We start from the raw sequence: 21730 nt of genomic DNA, 5'->3' as shown, positions 1-21730 counted from the left end.
AATCACTATGAGGAACTATATGCCAATAAATTGGACTATCTAGAAGAAAAGGATGAACCCCTAGATGTATACAACCTACCAAATTGAACCAGGAAGAAATCCTGGGACACAATGGCTTCACTGCTGAATTCTACCAGACATTTAAAGAGGAACTAATAGCAATCCTACTCAATTAATTACTGATAAAAAAAATAAATAAGAAAATACACTAAAAAAAAAATTCCATGTTCATGGAGTGGAAGAATTAATATTGTTAAAATGTCCATGCTACCCAAAGCAATTTACAGATTCAATGCAGTCCCTATAAAAATACCAATGATATTCACAGAAATAGAAAAACAGCCCTAAAATTTATATGAAATCATAGAAGACTCAGAATAACCAAAAGTATCCTAAGCAAAAAGAACAAATCTGGGGGAATCACCTTACCTGACTTCAAATTATACTACGTGCTATAGCAACCAAAACAACATTGTACTTGCATAAAAACAGACTCAGACCAGTGGAAGAGCATAGAAAGCCCAGAAACAAATCCACATATCTACAGTGATCTCATGTTCAAAAAGGGTGCCAAGAACATGCACTGGGGTAAAGAGAGTCTCTTCAATAAATTATGCTGAGAAACCTGTATATCCATATACAAAAATATAAAACTGGCCCCTCATCTCTTGTCATATACCAAAATCAAAAAAAACTGCATTAAAGATTTAAATCTAAGACCTCAAACTATGAAACTGCTAAAGAAAAACATTGGAGAAACTTTCCAGGACATTTGACTGGACAAAGATTTCTTGAGTAATAACCCAAAAGCATAGACAACCAAAGTAAAAATGACAAATGAGATCACACTGAATTAAAAAAAAAAAAAGTAAACAATCAAGAAAGTGAAGAGACAATCCACATAATGGGAGAAAATGTTTCCAAACTAATCATTTGACAAGAGGCTAATAATCCAATTTAAAATGGGCAAAAGATCTGAATAGACATTTCTCAAAAGAAGATATGCAAATGGCAAGTAGTTATAATCATTGATTATCAGAGAAATAAAAATTAAGTTATAATGAGATATTGTCTCACCTCAGGTAAAATGGCTTTTATCCAAAAGATAGACAATAACAAATACTGGAAAGGATGTGGAGAAAGGAAACCTTCCCACTGTTGGTGAGAATGTAAATTAGTACAGCACCATGGAAGATAGTTTGGAGGTTCTCCAAAAAACTAAAAATATAGCTACTGTATGATTAAGCAATTCTACTGCTAAGAATATATCAAAAAGAATGAAAATCAGCATATCAGAGATACATCTGCACTCTCATATTTGTTGCAGCACTGTTCACAATAGCAAAGATTTGGAAGAACCTAAGTGTCTGTGAACAGATGAATGATTAAAGAAAATGTGGTATATATACACAGTGGAGTAGCATTCAGCCGTAAGAAAGAATGAGATCCTGTCACTTACAAAAACATGGAAGGAAGTGGAGGTCATTATGTTAGGTAAAATAAGCCAGGCACAGAAAGACAAACATTGCATGTACTCACTTATTAGTGTAATCTAAAACTCAAAACAATTGAATTCCTTGAGATATAGTACAGCTAGTACTCGACTTACGACCACGATTGGTTCTGACAGACTGGTCGTAACACTATTTGGTCGTAAGTTGAGTAGGCTATATGTACAGTACTGTGAAATGAAGTTATAAAAATCTTTAAGTCATAGTTTATCATAATTTTCTTTCATTGTTATATATCATAATTTTCTTTGTTCATTTTATGACATTTGTATCATCTTTACACCATTTTGTTTCTTATTTTTACATTCATCAGGTTTAAGTAAAACACTGCATTACCAGTACAACTGGTTTAATATTTGCAAAACATACAAAATTACAAAATACAGGTGCATACAAAAATACAAAATACAGGTGTAAAAAATATCATAGGAAACATTTTCCCAATTGCAAAACATATTAAAATATATAAACATGTACGAAACATTTTATTGGCTGCTGGTGCTTGGCTGCAGATTGTTGATGTCGTCATCTGAGGCAGCAGTTGGGGTTACTGGAGTTGGCTTTTTCATAAACATGGCAAGCTTTGTCTGAATTGTATGTTTCTTTTTTTCTTCATAAATTTCACGATACAGACAAAACACATCATGCACCATCCGTTCAATCCTTGCAAATCGTTCGATGTTTGGGTCCATTGCTTCGAAATGTATAAGAGGTTTATTCAGTAAAGATAAACCATCTGATAATCCCTTAGTTGTGAATTTTCTTTCTGGCTCCTCCTCTTCTTGCTCTGCTTCTCTTCTTTCTTCTTCCGCCACTCTTTCTTCTTCCAGCTCAATTAGCTCTTCATTTGTAAGTTCTCCGGATTCTTTGTCTAGCAACTCTTCAACATATTCCATTTCACACTCCAAAGAAAGGTCTTTAGTGAGTTTTACTATTTTTTCCCAAATCGTTTCAAGTTCATGTTCACTGTCAAATCTGTCAAAATCATTAACATAGCACTTAACACAATTTTTCCAGATGCCATTCATGCACTTCGTCGTCACAGCCTCCCAGGTGGTAGCGATATTCTTGATACACATCAAAATGTTGTAGTGTTTCCAAAACTCTACAGTGGAGCAGTTGTGGCTAGCGATTGTGGTCGTAAAGTCGAATGGTCCTAAGTTGCATAGGTCGTAAGTCGATTAAAACCTGTAGAAGGATGGTTATAAGAGGCTGGGAAGGGCAGTCATGGGCAGTGAGGGGGAGGTGAGAATGGTTAATTTGTACAAAAAAAAATGTTTAGAAAGAATAAATGAAATAAAACAGTATTTGATAGCACGTGGTGACTATAGTCAATAGTAACTTAATTGTACATTCTAAAATAATTAAGAGAGTATAATTAACTTGTTTTTAACACAGATAATAAATGCTTGAGAGTAGGGATACCCCATTTCCCAAAATGTAATTATTATGCATTGTTTGCTTGTATCAAAATATCTCATGTGCCCCATAAGTATATATACACCTATGTACCCACAAAGATAAAAAATAAAACATTAGAAAAAACTAAAACAAACAATTTAAAAAATTATTTCTTACAGTTCTAGAGGCTGGGAAGTCCAGTATCAAGGTGGTGGCATCTTGTAAGGGCCAACTTGCTTTGTTATTCCATGTTGGAAAACCAAAGTGCAAGAGGGGGCAAAAGGAAGAAAAGAATGGACCAAATTCATTATTTTATCAGGAATACACTTTGCCATAACTAATCCACTTCTGTCTGGTAATAATGGCATTATTCAATTCATAAGGGTAGAACACTCATGATCTAATCACCTCTTTAAAGTCCCACCTCTTATCACTGTTGCATTGGCGATTAAGAGGATTGGGGACACATTCAAACTACAGCAGTATTCAAGTACAATAAAAGAGTTACAAATCTATATTTATGCAAGTTTCTACTAACTAGTGACAGCATTTAAGCAAAACACTTGTATGTAGATAATGTCTAAGTCAGGTTTGTAATATGAATTTTCCTTGTAAGACTTTATTCAAATAGTTAGAAATAATAAAGATCTAGCATTTGCTAGCACAACAGGGTGACTGCACTTAACTAGAATTCAGTTCTAAATTTAAACATAAATAGAAAATATAATTAGATTGTTTGTAATAAAAAGGATAAATGCTTGAGATATTGGGTACCCCATTTATCCTGACATGATTATTATGCATGCACAACTGTGTCAAAATATCTCGTTACCTGAACATATACAACTATACTGTGCACTTACAAAAAAAAAAGTTAAGAAAATCAGGACTCCTACAGAGAACAGGTGGTCATCCTTAAAGAGAAAGTTAAAAATACACCTTAACTACAGAGTAATCCATTGATCAGAAGAGAAAGAATTTATTCAAGGAATAAGACTTGATTATAGTATGAATGTTTACCAAGAGAGAATATCAGAAAGGCAATGTTTTGTCTGAAGTAAAGATTTTTCTTATGTATAGTTTAGGAGTAGAAGTGGGAAAAAATAATTTAATAGCAAAATTGTTATTTTCTTCTTGGTAGTTAGACTCTTCCTTTAGAAGATTGAAGTCAGGGATCTCCTATAGACTTTCTCATAGACATGCTTATGTCCTGCACCAGACCTCTTATCAACTTGCTCATGGTAAGAAACAGAGTTTTTATTTTCACCAAGTAAATGTGTGAGGACATATTTTGCCTCTGTAGATTACTGATTATAAATAATCCTGGATTTATAGATGTAAAGAGCGTAGCTCTCTGGAGAATTGGAAAGTGCACGTACTTTACAGTCATGCAACTAACAGAGTATAAAACTGTTAAGCCCCGAAATTGAAACAACTTCTTTTGTGAACTATGTTTTTGTGAACACATCATTCAGAAACTTAATCTGTTAATCCAATAACAAGCAGTGTCCTAATGTAAGAAAAAAGATTTTTGGGAACTGTGATTAATAATTGCCTGATCCTCCAGAACATATATTTTGCTTGGTTTTTGTTTGAATCTGTGAATTATTAATCAAGTGTGGTGTCAGGTAAGAATTATCATTCCTATGAGCCTGCTTTAATCACTTAACCCTTTGTGTTAACACAGAGATTTACAATATATTTGTTATTTTAGCATTATTCATTATTATTCACCATGCATATTTATATAGACATGCATCATGGCTGAAATACTCTTTCAAAGTCCCACCCAAATCAAAATCAGAATCTCTAGATTTCAAGATCTCATGCAATTAATAAGCTCCGTAAAGTTTTATAACTGCTATCATGGGCTGCATTTTTAAATTAACTTTAGCTGGCTAATAATAATTTCACCCAAAATAGAGTTTGTACTAGAAACTTTATGTGCCAGATACTGTAGAGTAACAGGGTTCACTGAAAGAGAAATTCGTGATATTGTATACCCCAGGAGGTGACTGACAGTAAATGATTTTAATATGGGATAGTAACATCAAGGATTTAACTGATTTTGCATGAAGAAGAACCTAAGCATGCCATCTAATGTTTCATCTTAAACTTTAAATATTGAAAAATGACTTATTTTTATAGAGAACTTAATACAGATCAAAATTCCTGAATGTAGAGATTATAAATGTTTATAGTCTTTTACTTCTTGACTTCTTTCCAAAAAAAATCTGATAGTGGCAGTATTTATCTACATTATAAAAATCACGTATTAAAAAGATCTCGTAATCTTGTGCAGTATCTTACTTGAATAGTCTCCATTTAAATGCAAATTTTAGTTTCTCTCTGTCATAAAAAGGATTTTTCAATAAAAAAGAGGTATGTGTTTTTTAATGCTAATGGTCTGTTTACTCCACTACATGACTTGGCATTAATATCCAAGCATAGGAGGTTGGTTTTGGGGAGGGGATAAAAAAGATAGATACACAGGAAAAATACGTAAATCTTTTGGGGGCTGGGGGGCGGATTACCTACTGACAAACGAAAAAGTTTTTAAGGAGGAATTTTGAAAATGGTCTCTCTTAGAAAACCTAACTCTATTTTACAATAAAACATAAAGTAAAATAGTCTTAGTGGCTGCAGTTTCCTATAGGGGAAAGGATTTGCAGTTTTAGAAATCTTTTTATAACAGTGTAAAGAGACAGATACCATTGGGTCTGTTAAGTTCAAAATTTAAATGATTTCTTTTCTTTTTCCTAATAGCTTGTGTTTTTTAAATGAAGATTGTTTAACATGTACTGAAGAAATGTTTATAACAGGCCCCTTATGCAAAAGGAACCCTGATAGCATGAGGGGATGGTCAGCTCCAGCTTTGCTTTCTCTAGCTCCATTCAGTTGAGTAAATCTATGCCTCGTAGTTTTAAGAACTATTCAAATTCCTGAACCAATTCTAACTGAGCTGATAACTGGATGAGCACCTCAGTCTCCTCACTTTAAATATACTATGGGAGATATAACCTAAAAATGATTACCACCAAGGTAAGGCTTATAAGTAATCAATATGCAGAGCAAGGACAGGATGAAAAATTCCTGGGCTTCAGGAAACGAGTATCATTTAAACCCTGAAGAGGGGTAAAGACATGTATGAGGAAATGATGTAAAAAGTACATTTTCAGTCTGGAAAAGTTAAATAAATGAAAAGACAATTAAATTTTAAGAAGTTTCACTTTGTACAGTAATTTTAAATCAACATAAGATTCTGAACCAGTAAAATTAAAGGTTTTTGGGGTCAAAATGGGGAGGGCCTCAAGTTGCAATAATCTTAATTGTAATTTGAGGGGTAATGAATCTATAGCTATAAAAGGTTTCTATAGAGAAGATGAAGATATTGGAACTATATCACTTGGAAAAACTTAGCAATTCTATCCTGATCACATTATCCAGTGTATTTTTGTCTTGTTTTCTAATGTTGACAATATTTGTTAATATAAAAAACAAGTAGGCAGTTTCCAACTCACTCTAGCTTTAAGAAAAGGATGTTAACGCTAAGAAAGTGATTTGGTGAGTCAAAAGCTGGATTCTGAAATGTATTAGCCTTCATGTTCTTGCATTTTTTTTTATTATCAAGTTGACTCTTCAATAAAATGTTTCCTCTCATTTTCCTAGTGTGTAACAATGGTTTGGCTAAGTTTCTCAACTGAAAATTTCTGTGGATTGGCAATTTAGATCAGCTCTGCTGTGGGCCTTCAGAACAGACATTTTTCCCTTTTTATCTCTGCCTCTTTCTGTATGTGTCTTAGATTCATTACTACCTGTCTCAACAGGATAAGAATAAGTAAATGGTGTATTTCAACAGGTTGGCATAAGTACACGCAATGAGATGAGGGATCTGAGAGGCAAATCATATCAGATCCACTAAGTTAAAGACTAATTTTAGTTACAACTACAATTCTGTAGGTAAAGTTTTAGATTATAAAAAACAAACAAACAAATATGCAAACTGGTGTGTGTATTAGGATAGAATTTGAAGATAAAACCTGGATGGCAGTCATTATTTCTAAGGCTGGATTAGTTAGAGCAAGTTATATCTCAGGAAAGTTACGAGGTTTAGGTTTTCTTTCATTTCCCATTCCCCCATCTTTTCATCTCCACTCAGGAAACTTTTCTAGAGGCAGAGCAAAGGCATCTAAAAATAGAAATAATTTTATGGTGCAGTTCTATAAGTTTTCTTAAATAAGCTTTTCAGCAAAATTATTATTTCATATGATAAGTGTTCACTTTTCAGTTGCTCTTGCAGTGATTTGTTTGTTTCTTTGATTGTTTCTTTTCTTCCATTCGTATATTTCTGTGCTATTTTCAATGAGAATCTTGAAGGGGATTAAAAGATATGTACTTAGTACAAACACTTCACTATGTAAATAGAGAAGAGGATTTTGAATGGGGCTTGAAGAAAAATGTTGAGATGTTTCAAAGGTAGTAGTATTTCAAACTGAAGAGGAAAGCAATCATGATTAAAAAGATCACTCCTTAAGTCACTATTATTTATTTCTATTAATATTAACAGTGCTTTTGAAACCAGGGCCAAATTTTTGAGAAAAAAATGAATGGAAATTCAGGAATACAGGGATTCAAAGGGTAATTTGAGAACTTTTTTTTTTTTAAACTTATGAGTCAGTGGGCTGGGAGAGGCAGACCCACCCTCAATATGAGTGGGCACCATCTAATCAGGTGCTAGTGCATCTGAGAGAAAGCAGGCACAAGAACATGGAAGGACTAGACTTGCTGAGTCTTCCGGCCTTCATCTTTCTCCCATGCTGGATACTTCCTGCACTCAAACATTAGGCTCTAAATTATTCAGCCTTAGGACTCTTGGACTTAACACCACTGGTTTGTCAGGGGCTCTCGGGCCTTTGGCCACAGACTAAAGGCTGCACTGTCAGCTTCCCTACTTTTGAGCTTTTGGGACTCCGACTCATCCACCCCTGGCTTCCTTGCTCCTTAACTTGCAGACGGCCTATCGTGGGACTTTATCTTATGATTGTGTGAGTCAATTCTCCTTAATAAACTCACTTTCATATATACATATATCCACTCAGGGACAGTGGACTTAAGGAACATGCAGCCTACTGACAAACTACTTGGGGTGGCTAATGGAGTGCTGGCATCACCATTCCCTTAAGACTCAGCTACAAAGCTTATTGCGATACAGGAAAAAAACTTCCATGTCTAAGGGGAGGTAAGAATAGTACTTATGAAGGTTCCTGTTTGTATTAGTAAGGGGGCTCGAGCTACAGAACTAATAGGATATATGCATATATGAAAGTGAGTTTATTAAGGAGAATTGACTCACACAATCATAAGGTAAAGTCCCACGATAGGCCATCTGCAAGTTAAGGAGCAAGGAAGCCAGGGGTGGATGAGTCGGAGTCCCAAAACCTCAAAAGTAAGGAAGCTGACAGTGCAACCTTTAGTCTGTGGCCAAAGGCCCGAGAGCCCCTGGCAAACCAGTGGTGTATGTCTAAGAGTCCCAAGGCTGAAGACTATAGAGTCTGATGTTCAAGTACAGGAAGCATCCAGCATGGAAAGAAAGATGAAGGCTGGAAGACTCAGCAAGTCGAGTCCTTCCATGTTCTCCTGCCTGCTGTTCCCCAGCTGCACCAGCACCTGGTTAAATTGTGCTCACCCAGGTTGAGGGTGGGTCTGCCTCTACCAGTCCTCTGATTCAAATGTTAATCTCCTTTGGTGACAACCTCACAGACACACCCAGAAACAATACTTTGCATCCTTCAATCCAATCAAGTTGACTCTCAGGTCTCCATTACATATTACCCCAGATGAACTAAGCCTTACCTGACTTCTGGGTCTATGATGCTTGCTTTGGTTCTGGGTTAGAGGTCATTCCCAAGGTCATAATGGCCTTTGCTGATATGACTCAGTATAATAATGAGAGTGTTACTGTTGAGTAGACCATGCCATTCATCTGAGATAGAAGATGCATCTGTAGTGCATTTCCTTCCATGTATTTTCCTTCTTCACTTTCCCCAAGCTTTCATTACTTTTGTTTTTCCCTCAGTCTGTCTCCCCAGAATTGTACCTTCTAATAAAGTGTTAGTTTAGAAATTTACCTTATGACTTGTTTCCTGGGAAACCCTTCAAAGAAAAACTGCATAATCTATTTTCTTCCCTTAAATATCTTCTTGACAAGAAGTTCAAAGTTTCTACAAAATACTTTATTATTTCACAACACTAAATCATAATTTTTAAAATAATTTTGGCACCTTTGTTTATATCACTTTTGAGGGATAAAAAAGGAAGAGCAGTGTCAGACTGTAAGACATTTTCTAAAGAATTTCATTATACTTTGACTTGAATATATAAGTAAATAGCATTTTGAATGGTTTGAAGAGTAAATGGTTTGCTCTTATATACAATACAAAGAAATAACTGTGCTGCTCAGTATTAAAATTTATGAGAATTATTTTAATTCTCAATTATCATTTAAACTCTGACCTTCTAGTAAAAGTTGTTGAGTGAAGAACAATTAAGCATGTAATTGAGTGACTTTAAGAGAATATAAGCCAAAAAATAGTAACGCCCTAATATGAGGTAAAAACATGGCAAAATTTCATGTGATACCATACCCTTGGCATTATCTGAAAACAATGCATATCAAACAAACAAAAAACTATGAAGAAAAAGAAAAAATAAACAATAAATACAAGTGCCAAATTGTATGCTTTCAATTGCCCTCACCAGTCACAAACAAGTTTCAGAACAAGAAAAACTGAGGACAGAAAACTGGAACATTAGAGAAGAGGCCTGAGTGTGAGGTACAGCACCCAGCAGTACATGTTAAATAAGAAAATCCTTAAAACAGTAACCAGGTATACTAGATTTAATCACAAGCAAGCTGATTTAAAAAGACAAGCCCAATTTAGGAGGACAACTTCAATCCATATATTCTGGAGGAAATCAAAAAGGCAAGAGGAAAGTGGATGATGAAGAAAAGAAGACAGGGATTTAGGCCACTGGAAGCCACGGCAACAGAGTTAGAGGATCCACAACTTCTTCCTTACTATACGAAAACATCAAATAAACCTGACAGTATGTGGACTAAAGTACACGGACTTTGCTACACTGAGAAGAGTTCCAGTGATTATTTAAACATGTCATTATATTAAAAATTAACAAAACCAAAGTCAAATCTAAAGAGAACTTTTGCAGAAAAGCAGGAAAATAAGTTAAAGTAAGAAAAAATAATCACACAACAGAAGAAAACTATAATCTGTATTTTAAATAATCACATATACTCAAAAATGTTTTAGAATATGGGAAATGACTTTCAAAGAGAAATTCCAACACACACACACACACACACACACACACACACACACACACACACACACCAGGAAAAATATAAAAGAGCTGAGTGAACTCAGGAATAAAACCAAAGAAAAAGGACAAAATAATCTCAGATTTGAAAGAATAACTTACAAGCCTCCCAGGGGAGAATGTAACTAAATTAAAACTCAAAAATGGTCATAGAAGGCCATTAAGCAAACCAAGAATAAAAGGTGACATAAAGAAAGAAGAAAAATGGATCAGTAGAGAAAATAGTGACAAAGAAGACCTAGGAAAGAGATAATATCTATCTTATGGGAATTTTTGACAAAGAAAACAATGGAACAGAGCTAATATTTAAAACTATATTCCAAGACATATATCAGAAATAGAAAAATGTTGATATGTACAAAATGAAGGCGCTCACTAGATATTTGGAAAAATTGCTAGTGTGAGAATAATACAATTTAAAAGCTGTTCTAACCCCCTTAAAACTCTGTAAGCCTTGAAAGAGTAGTAACTGTAATCTCAGCCACATATAGTACCAACTTCTGTTCTCAGATTATTGATTAACTACCTTTCTCATTTCTGGGCAATGACTAGAAAGAAGCAAATGATGTCAGGGGCAAAATCCTGCCTTTTAAATTAATGGCCCTTTTTACATATGTTAATTGCCCTTTGTTATCCTGCTTTGCTTAGATCAGATGACAGAAAACCTACAACTAAGAAAAATTGTTAAATGTTCCCTTTCCAGAAAAAAAAAAACCACTGCCTATAACCAACCAATCAAATAGCTATAACTATGTGTCAACCTTTTATGAATAATATTGTAATCCTGCTAAAAATACCTTGTCTCTGCCTATTAAATGAAATCTTAACTTCTTTACTTTGGAACTCTGACTCCATTCCTTTAGATTTCGTATTTCCAGGTGGTCCATCTTTGCAATTTGCACATGAATAAACTTTCAAAAATTATATTCTGACTCTTCTCATTATTTTATGTTGACACCAAGAGTGAGGAACTCCAAGAAATATCATAGTAAAACTATTAGATTTCAAAGATGAGAATAAGATTATAAGAGCTTGAGGCAAGAAGATCAAATAACTAACATTGCCAAAAATTTTACACTATCATACTTTTCAAAACACCCAAACAAGGTAGCACTTAAAAAAAAAAAGGCACTGAAAAAAAAACCCATTTTTTTTTTTCCTTTTTATCTTTTCTTAGAGACAGAATCTCATTCTGTCATTCAGACTGGAGTGCACTGGTACAATCATAGCTCACTAACTGTGAATTCCTGGTCTTTTTTTTTTAATTTATTTATTTTATTGCATTTTAGGTTTTGGGGTACATGTGAAGAACCTGCAGGATTATTGCATAGGTACACACGTGGCAGTGTGATTTGCTGCCTTCCTCCCCATCACCTACATCTGGCATCTCTCCCCTTGCTATCTCTCCCCAACTCCCTACCCTCTACCATCCCTCCCCTATTTCCCCCCAACTGACCCCAGTGTGTAGTGCTCCCCTCCCTGTGTCCATGTGTTCTCATTGTTCAACACCTGCCTATGAGTGAGAACATGCGGTGTTTGATCTTTTGCTCTTCTATCAGTTTGCTGAGAATGATGGTTTCCAGGTTCATCCATGTCCCTACAAAGGACACAAACTCATCTTTTTTGATGACTGCATAATATTCCATGGTGTATATGTGCCACATTTTCCCTGTCCAGTATATCATCGATGGGCATTTGGGTTGGTTCCAGGTCTTTGCTATTGTAAACAGTGCTGCAACGAAAATTCATGTGCACATGTCCTTATAGTAGAATGATTTATAATCCTTTGGATATATACCCAGTAATGAGATTGCTGGGTCAAATGGAATTTCTGTTTCTAGGTCCTTGAGGAATCGCCACACTGTCTTCCACAATGGTTGAACTAATTTACACTCCCACCAACAGTGTAAAAGTGTTCCTATTTCTCCACATCCTCTCCAGCATCTGTTGTCCCTAGATTTTTTAATGATCACCATTCAAACTGGCGTGAGATGGTATCTCAATGTAGTTTTGATTTGCATTTCTCTGATGACCAGTGATGATGAGCATTTTTTCATATGTTTGTTGGCCTCATGTATGTCTTCTTTTGTAAAGTATTTGTTCATATCCTTTGCCCACTTTTGAATAGGCTTGTTTGTTTTTTTCTTGTAAATCTGTTTTAGTTCTTTGTAAATTCTGGATATCAGCCCTTTGTCAGAGAATTCCTCGTCTTAAGTTATCCTCCCTCTTTAGAATCCCAAGTAGCTGGGACTACATCTGTGCACTACCATGCTGGCCTATTTTTTAAAACATATTTTATAGAGATGGAGTCTTGCTGTGTGGGCCTTTGCCAAGGCCCCTCTGGAACTTCTGGCCTCAAGTGAAACTCCTGCTTAATCTTCCCAAAGTGCTTAGATTGTAGGCATGACTCAGAGTGCATGCTCAAAAACTTGTTGTTTATATATTAAATCACAAAGAAAATGTATGTTTCATAAGATAAAAATAAATATTACAGCAATTTCTGATAACAATGCAAAAACTGTGTAAGAAAATAAATCCCACACTTTTTAAAGCCAACTTCTATTTGAAAAAGGGAATACAAACTGAAATTACACAAATATAAGAAAATTTTAAAAATGACATAACTAAATTTGTAAAATGCATGGAAAGAATTTGTGATAAAATTCATTGAACAAAAAATGAATAAAATTAAAATAATTATATTCCCTGTTCTGAACAGCAGACTATAACCAGAAATTAACACAGAGCACACACACACACACACACACACACACACACACACACACACACAAAGAAATAACAAAGAAGCAGATATTAAAGGGGCAGATTATTTATTTTTTATTGTACTTTAAGTTCTGGAATACATGGGCACAACTTACAGATTTGTTACATAGGTATACATGTGACATGGTGGTTTGTTGCACCCATCAACTCATTATCTACATTAAATATTTCTTCTAATGCTATTTCTCTCCTTGTCCTCCAACCCCTGGCAGGCCCCAGTGTGTGATGTTCCCCTCCCTGTGTTCATGTTTTCTCATTGTTCAACTCCCACTTATGAATGAAAATATGCAGTGTTTGGTTTTCTGTTTCTGTGTTAGTTTGTCTAGAATAATGGTTTCCAGCTTCATCCATGTCCCTGCAAAGGACATAAACTCTTCCTTTTTATAGCTGCATAGTATTCCATGGTGTATATGTGCCATATTTTCTTTATCCAGTCTATCATTGATGGGCATTTGGGTTGTTTCCAAGTCTTTGCTATTGTGAATAGTGCTGCAATAAACATACATGTGTATGTCTTTATAGTAGAATGATTTCTAATCCTTTGAGTATATGCCCAGTAATGGGATGGCTGGGTCAAATGATATTTCTGGTTCTAGATCTTTGAGGAATAGCTACACTGTCTTCCACAATGGTTGAAAAAATTTACACTCCCACCAACAGTGTAAAAGCATTCCTATTTCTCTACATCCTCTCCAGCATCTGTTGTTTCCTGACTTTTTAATGATCGCCATTCTAACTCATTCTAACTGGAATGAGATGGTATCTCAGTGAGTTTTTGATTTGCATTTCTCTAATGACCAGTGATGATGAGCCTTTTTTCATATGTTTGTTGGCTAAATAAATGTTTGAGAAGCGCCTGTTCATATTATTTGCCCACTTTTTCATGGGGTTGTTGTTTTTTTTTTCCTGTAAATTGGTTTAAGTTCTTTGTAGATTCTGGTTATTAGCCCTTCTGCTGTGCAGAAGCTCTTTAGTTTAATTAGTGCCCATTTGTCATTTTTGGCTTTTGTTGTCATTGCTTTTGGTGTTTTAGTCATTGCCCATGCCTATGTCGTGAATGGTACTGCCTAGGTTTTCTTCTAGGGTTTTTATGTTTTTAGGTCTTACATTTAAGTCTTTAATCCATCTTGAGTTAATTTTTGTATAGGTGTAAGGAAGGGGTCCAGTTTCAGTTTTCTGCATATGGCTACCCAGTTTTCCCAACACTATTCATTAAATAGGGAATCCTTTCCCCATTGCTTGTTTTTATCAGGTTTGTGAAATGTCAGATGGTTGTAGAAGTGTGGTGTTACTTCTGAGGACTCTATTCTGTTCCATTAGTCTATATCTCTGTTTTAGTAGCAGTAGCTTGCTGTTTTGGTTATTTTAGCCTTGTAGTATAGTCAGTCAGGTAGTGTGATGCCCCCAGCTTTGTTCTTTTTGCTAAGGATTTTCTTGGCTATACAGGCTCTTTTTTGATATCGTATGAAACTGAAAGTAGTTTTTTTCCAATTCTGTGAAGAAAGTCAATGGTAGCTTGATGTGGAAAGCAATAAATCTATAAATGACTTTGGCAGTATGTCCATGTTCAAGACATTGATTCTTCCTATCCATGAGCATGGAATGTTTTTCTATTTGTTTGTGTCTTCTCTTTTTCCTTGAGTGGTGGTTTGTAGTTATTCTTGAAGAGGTCTTTCAAATCACTTATATGTTGTATTCCTAGGTATTTTATTCTCTTTGTAGCAATTGTGAATGGGAGTTCAGTCATGATTTGGCTTTCTGTTTGTGTATTATTGGTGTACACAAATGCTTGTGATTTTTGCATATTGATATTGTATCCTGAAAATTTGCTGAAGTTGCTTATTAGCTTACGGAGATTTGGGACTGAGATGATGGGGTTTTCTAAATATACAATCATGTTTTCTGCAGACAGAGACAATTTGACCTCCTCTCTTTTTATTTGAATACCCTTTATTTCTTTCTCTTGCCTGACTGCCCTGGCCAGAACTTCTAATACTATTTTGAAGAGGATTGATGAAAGAGGACATCCTTGTATTCTGCAGGTTTTTGAAGGGAATGCTTCCAGCAGAGAATTTAAAATAAAAGATCTAATGAATTCAATCCCTGGTTTAGTTAAGAAAATTATTATAAGTCAGTTAAGAAAATGTCCTGTACGAGCCAATACCTAACATTATCAAGGAGAAAAAGGAGAAATAAAAATATACGCAGTAAATATAACAAGAGGAAAAAATAATTAAAAAGAAGAAATCATAAAGAAATTAATTTGTAGACTTTCATGCAAATATATTTGAGAACCTAAATAAAATTGACAATTTCTGCAGAAAATTCAGGTTGCCAAATTGACAGTATTAGAGTTTAAAAGCTTAAATATACACATTTTCATAGAGTATGTAAAGATACTAAGTACTACCCTTCCCTAAAATGAACCAGGTCCAGATATTATAGAGTATAATTCAATCAGTTATTCAAATACCAGATAGATAGTCCTAATGTTTTACTGTTCATTTCGGACTCTTCAAAATCAAAGAAATCTTTCTAATTATTCTTGTGATTCAAGGATAAATACAATTCAAAGAAGAAAACTTCAGACCAATTTCACTAATAAATATTGACAGAGAAATTCTAAAGAAAATATTAGGAACAGAATCGGACACCACATTAAGAAATGAATATATGATAACCAAGTGAGATTTATATCAGGAATGAAATGCTGCTTTGGTTTTAGGAAATCCAATAACAACCACAATATGAATATACCTAAGGGAAAATGTGATTATTTTTCTACATGCTGAAAAGCTTATAACAAAATTCAACACCTATTCTTAATAAAAACATTCATTAAACAGGAATTAAAAGTTACATTCTTAACATGATGAAAATACATTTACCTTTGTCCTAAAGCAATTGTCTTATTTTATGAGGAAACACTAGAGGCATTTTTGATAAAAAAAAAAAAATAGGAAAACAGCCAGGATGTCCACTATTTCTGCCACTATTCAATATTGTGCTATAAGTATTTGCCAGTGTAACTCAAAAACAGAAATTAATTAGATACAAAAGAATGAGTAAAGGAGAAACAAACTTCTTCCTAATTGCAGAAGATATAATAGTGATAAAGGAGGTAGAAATAAATTATTTAGGCAGGCAGTGAGGGCAAAGGAGTCCTCAGCAGAACTTCCCTTCTAACAAAAAACAACCAAGAAATTATTATTTTTCTTCTAACAAAAAGCAGCCTGAAAAATCAAGTTGTAAACATAAATAAGGAAGTTGGAAACTTGCATAGGAGAATGCTGGCAGCTGTGCCCAGGCATGTCCATCATAGAAGCTTCATCTTCTCTTGTTTGTTTTCTTTTTTTCTTTCTTCTCCTTTTTTTTTTTTTTTTTTTTTTTTTTAATGGAGTCTCACTCTGTTGCCCAAGCTGGAGTGCAGTGGTGCAATCTTGGCTCATTGCAACCTCCATCTCCCAGGTTAAAGTGATTCTCCTGTCTCAGCCTCCCAATTAGCTGGAATTATAGGCATGTGCTACCATGCCAGGATAATTTTTGTATTTTGGTAGAGACAGGGTTTCACCATGTTGGCCAGGTTGGTCTCAAACTCCTGACCTCAAGTGATCCACCTGCCTTGGCTTCTCAGAGTCTGGGACTACAGGTGTGAGCCACTGTGCTTGGCCCCATCTTCCCTTTTTGTTCACATACATACAGTAATAAAGAAATGGGCAACATGGGGTAGCTGAAATGCCACCTGAATAATAAAAGACTGGGGTGGGGGCTACCAGAGAGATTCACACCCTATGCAAATGGCACAACTGATCCTAAGCAGTTTTTCATGCCCTACATAGATCAGACACAACCTTCTAATCAACTTATCTAAAGACTCCCTACATTTTGCTACGGATCAGCAACCCATTTTTCCAGAACCCCTTTCTGTAGCAAAGAGCTATTCTCTTTCTTTTGCTTATTAAATTTCTGCTCTTAACCTCACTGTTTGTGTGTCTGTGTCCTTGATCTCCATGGCCATGAGAGGAAAGTCAGGTGTCACCCCAGACAATGAGGCTGCATCAATAGTATACCTGGAAAACTCTAGAAAACTGATGATATAACTAACTCAAACAATAAAAGTATTCAGTGAAGCAGGATATGAAATTAGCATAAAAAATTAGCAGCCTTAATATATACAAATAAAGAACAAAGAGCTGTTGACAAAGAGCCAAACTCTGTAAAATACTTGAAGAGATTTATTTTGAGTCAAATATGAGTGACCATGGCCCGTGACACAGCCTTCATGAGGTTCTGAGAACATGTGCCCAAGGTGGTTGGGGTAGAGTTTGGTTTTATATATTTTAGGAAGGCATGAGTCATCAAGCAAACACGTTTAAGAAATATAATCGTCTGGTTCAGAAAGGCGGGACAACTTGAAATTGGGGCTTTCAGGCTGCAAGTAAATTTAAACATTTTCTGATTGACAATTGGTTGAATTTATCTGAAACCTGGGATCAATAGAAAGGAAATGTTCAGGTTACAGATAAAGGATTGTGGACAGCAAGTTGTATTGTACAGAGGAAGCTCTCAGCGGACTTCAGAGAGAGCATGTTGTAAAATGTTTTTTATCAGGTGTAAAAGAATGCCTGGATTTTAGTTCATTATCCCCTGGATCTGGGGAAAAAAAAAAAAAGGAAACAAAGGGGAAAGGAGATTCTTTACAGAATGTGCATTTTTCCCACAAGAGATTTTGCAGGGCAATTTCAAGGTACCGCAAGGAAATACATTTTGGAGTAAAACATTTTGATTTTCTTCTTGTTATGCCTCAGACATATTGGAAAGTAAGTCAAAATATATATAGGTTTAAATAAAATCAATTGAGAGAAATTTGGGCAAGACAGAAAATCAGACCTCAGTCCTCAGAACATAGTGATACATAAAATCCTATTTATAGCAACAAAGAACACTAACTACTTAGAATCAAAGTTAACAAGGAAAATGCCAAACCTCTCTAAGAAATTTAAAAATACTGCAAATCCTGAAGACACAAAATTATATTTTAAGAAATCAAAAATCTTAGGTAGGTTCATATGCAAAGTGACATATAATGGAGATTTCAGTTTCAAATCAATTTATAATTTCTATGAAATTTCAATAAAATAAAATAAACTATTTTATATTGTTAGCACTGTTGACACAGTTTATATGAGGGGAGAATACATGCAAGAATTGCCAAGATATTACTGAAAAAGATAAAACTACAAAGAATGACTAAGCCCTGCCAGCCATTCAAACACATTATAAAGCCTCTATAATTAAAAAAGCATGGTAATGGAATAGACAGTGTAATAGTGTTATACCAAAATACCATAGGTTTGGTCCAGGTCCTGCTGCTTGGAGAACAGAAAGCCAATGACTGTGATGATGAGTGTCACCAAGGAAGAAGAAGGCTTTAATCCAGTGCTGCAGCTGAGGAGATAAGAGCTCAATCTCAAATCCATCTCCCTGACCAAATAAGAGTTCATATAGCAGGGAAGAAATGTAACTGTGTGTGAGAAAACAGGAACTTGGGAGGTAAGGAAGCTGAGGAGAGCAAAACCACATGGTGATTGAACAGGTCCCAGAGACAAAAACTTCTTATCTGAGCAATTTAGAAGGAAGCAAAGAAAACCAAGTGACCATCGAAAGGTCATCCAGGTTGGGTGCAGTGGCTCATGCCTGTAATCCCAACACTTTGGGAGGCTGAGGTGGGCAGATTACAAGGTCAAGAAATTGAGACCATTCTGGCCAACATGGTTAAACCCCATCTCTACTAAAAATTCAAAAAATTAGCCAGGCATTGTGGTGTGCACCTGTAGTTTCAGCTACTCAGGAGGCTGAGGCAGGAGAATCACTTGAACCTGGGAAGTGGAGGTTGCAGTGAGCCAAGACTGCACCACTGCACTCCAACCTGGAGACAGAGTGAGATTCTATCTCAAAAAAAAAAAAAAATATATATATATATATACACACACACACACACAGATATATGTACCAACTTATTGCCAAAACAGTGTTTAAATTAATCCCCCAGAAAAGAGAACTAAAAACAATGCAACTATACCAGGAGGTAGATGAAAAAAAGTTATGAAATGTGTATCACTTTTACAACTGTGTGTGAAGAAATGGATTATAAATGTTTAGGGTTAATTTAGGAAAGACTAAATCATTCAAAGACTCTGGATAACGAATTCTTTTAAAAATTTGTCATGTATGAACAATAAAGTCATCAAATCCAAGACTAATTAGTGTAATAAAAAGAAATATTCAAATTAGTTAAGCTTTTTCTGTATTTTATTTGAATTCTATTCAAACATATTTGATAACACTAACTTCATTGTATTGTTATTGCTGTACTTATTCTCTTTCTGAACTTAGTTCTATCTTAACACTATCAATTCTTAACTTAGCATGATGCCCAGTACAAAGCAGACACTCTATGTATACTTAAAGTAATAAGTTAAAATAGCACATTAATCATTTCAGATATTTCACAATACAGTTCCTACTTGTAAAATCTATTCTTTTCATAAAGTACTGCTATTTTTTTCTTTTTCTTCTTTTCCATTTTTTTTTTTTTTTTTGAGAAAAAGTTTTTTTTTTGTACCCAGGCTAGAGTGCAATGGTGCAGTCTTGACTCACTGCAACCTCTGCCTCTTGGGTTCAAGCAATTCTCTTGCCTCCTGAGGAACTGGGATTATAGGTGCCTGCCATCAAGCCCAATTAATTTTTGTATTTTTAACAGAGACAAGGTTTTACCACATTGGCCAGGCTGGTCTGGAACTCTTGACCCTGTGATATGCTAGCCTTGGCCTCCCAAAGTGCTGGGATTACAGGTGTGGACCACCACATCCAGCCTTGCTATTTTAATTAAAAGTTATGTATATTCTCTGGGATAATTTGGAAAAGTAAAAAATAAAATAAAAAACCACCTTAGACATAACCACTACCAATGTTCGTAAAATATGCTTTTAGTATTTACTTCTTTATCTCTATATATACAACAGGTACATTAAATTTACTTTTGCAATTACATGGTTATTAGGAATATTCTTCTTGTCATGGCAGACTTTTCTGTGATGTTACTTGTAATTATTCCACAACACTCCATTTTAAAGAGGTACCATATTCAAGCACATGTTTTTGGTTATTTACATCAATATAACTATTAGGGCATAATATAAAACTGGGCAATAAATGTTCTTCAGACTAAAACTGAGAGCAATTACAACTGTATATTTTGAATTCATCCCACATAGAAGAATTCATCAGTTCAATGTGCACATGATAAGATTTTACTATTTTATTGTCAAATTGTTCTCCAGAAATGAGCATTTCTACCAGCATGGATGGGAATATCTATTTCTCAATAAAATGCATTCGTTAATATTATTTGGAATAGATTATTTCAATCTAATGAATATAAAATTATTTTAAATGATACTATAGAGGAAAGCTATGAAATAATACGGACCATTTGAATAATTAAGAACATATCTGAAAGTACAGAAAGAGATAATATATCTGATCCATAAAGCTCATTTGTATTGTATGAGCCAGTATTTTAATAGTCACTTGCATATTGTAAGTAAGAGAAGTAGGGACTGTACTTAACTATTCTCCTTGTGCTAAAAAACAATAGTTCAATACCTATCTACACAACTGCCATAAAATTTAAAAAAAAAAAACTTACTTAAAACTTTAAAAACAACAGCAGAAAAAGAAATGGACACTTCAAGGAAATTTATTAACATTTGCTCTAAGTTATTCAGTAACTATTATTAGTTTACAAGCTATTTAGCAAACAATACAGAAACTTAGCTGAAGGTAGGTGATTATGGTAAACAGAAAGTTGCAGCTTTGCAACATCAAATTACAAAATTCTGCATATGTAGCACAAATCTACCAGTGCTACCTTCAATGTAAAAAAGAGACTTGTTGAAACAAAGGAGATTAACAGTACTGCAGCATATGTTATAATACACATATATGCCTATATTATACAAGATGTCTATACATTATGAAATGTATGGTAAACTAAAATAATTGTGAAATATAAAGGATGTCTTTTTTGCATATTGTAAATCATGCCATATGTTATAAAAATATCCATAATTAAAGATATATATGTATATATATACACACACACACACACACACACACACACACACGCACGCATGCACACACACATTATTTCATATTTGGGGATATTTTCAGTATCTACTATTTCACAATAAATGCCCCTAATGGGAAATCTTTTCTGATGGATCTTTCTTAATTTTCTAACCATAACCTCACTCAACTTCAACCAGGACACATTCCGTATTAGAAAAATTCTTGTCATTGCCCAGGAAGGATTCCTGAACAGTTTCCTTGCCTACAAAATTTACAATTACTGAAATTCATTTTATTACAGTATTCACCATTCTTTGAACTAGTACTACTTTAAGAATGTAGATTAAAATTATAAAAGAGAAAATAGATGGAATAATGTAGAAATAATGATCATTTTTTCTATATATTATTGGTAGCACCAATGTTTATGAAAAGTGCAGTAATTTCAAATGATCTCTTGTTAACATGCCTCATTTTTAAGAAAATAGCTTATTTTTGGAATAAAT

At 34.5% G+C, this 21730-nt stretch overlaps 2 long non-coding RNA genes across 2 annotated transcripts in view; one reads left to right on the top strand and one right to left on the bottom strand.

Annotated features, from left to right (window-relative positions):
* Positions 1–21730, top strand: part of LOC116526836 — a 502163-nt gene that overhangs the window by 441911 nt on the left and 38522 nt on the right. The gene's annotated exons all lie outside the window — the stretch shown is intronic.
* Positions 11609–17691, bottom strand: LOC116526834. Its single transcript, XR_004258291.1, has 3 exons — positions 17579–17691; positions 13240–13246; positions 11609–11619 (listed from the first exon to the last, which is right to left on the bottom strand). It is a non-coding gene; the product is annotated as an uncharacterized LOC116526834 (long non-coding RNA).

This window comes from Sapajus apella, unplaced genomic scaffold, assembly GCF_009761245.1.
Source record: "Sapajus apella isolate SASKATOON/1434 unplaced genomic scaffold, GSC_monkey_1.0 scaffold52, whole genome shotgun sequence".
In the NCBI taxonomy this organism is placed as follows: Eukaryota; Metazoa; Chordata; class Mammalia; order Primates; family Cebidae; genus Sapajus; species Sapajus apella.
Note: the sequence above shows the minus strand (reverse complement) of the source record. Positions and strands in the feature narration are given on the sequence as shown.